The sequence below is a fragment of the Mustelus asterias genome, unplaced genomic scaffold (genome assembly GCF_964213995.1).
Source record: "Mustelus asterias unplaced genomic scaffold, sMusAst1.hap1.1 HAP1_SCAFFOLD_1975, whole genome shotgun sequence".
Taxonomy (NCBI): domain Eukaryota; kingdom Metazoa; phylum Chordata; class Chondrichthyes; order Carcharhiniformes; family Triakidae; genus Mustelus; species Mustelus asterias.
Window position 1 is genome coordinate 67,501 of NW_027591920.1, and position 719 is coordinate 68,219.

The following is a 719-nucleotide window of genomic DNA, read 5'->3' on the forward strand; positions in this document are numbered from 1 at the left end:
TGACATAACAGAGAGGCAGAGATAGAAAGCGCCTGCGATTCCAAGGACCTTGTCGGGCTGGTTAACAGTAGTGCTCCCAGTCTCTGTCTAACTCCTACTATTGCATTTACTTAGAAGTTACAGGGAATATTTTGTGTTTATGAGCATGTGTGTGTGGGTGCGTGTTGTGAAAGAGAGATTGAGAGCGTGTGTGAGTGAGAGAGGGTGTGTCAGAACGTCATTGTGTGTGTGAGTGAGTGTGAGTGTGTATCTGCGTGTGTGAGAGAGAGTGTGGCGGTGTGTGTCCATGTGAGTTTCTCTGTTTGCAGCTGTGTGTGTGTGTGTCTGTGTATGTGTGTGCGTGTGTGGGGTTGTGTGTGTGTGTGTTGCTGACTGTGTGTGTCTGTGTGTGTGTCTGTGAATATTTGTGTGTGTGTGGCTGTGTGTGAGTGTGTTGCTGTGTGTGTGTATTTGTGTGTGCCTATGTGTGTATGTTAGTATGTCTGTGTGTGTGTGTTTCTGTGTGTGTGTGTGTCTGCGTATGTTTGTGCGTCTGTGTGTGTGCTTGTGTGTGTGTGTGTGAGAGAGAGAGAGGGAGATTGAGAGTGTGTGTGTGAGAGAGAGGGAGTGTGTGAGCGTGAGTGAGAGAGCGTCATTGTGTGTGAGTGAGTGTTTGTGTGTATGTGTGTGTTTGTGTGAGTGAGTGATCGAGGGAGAGAGTGTATGTGTGTGTGAGAGAT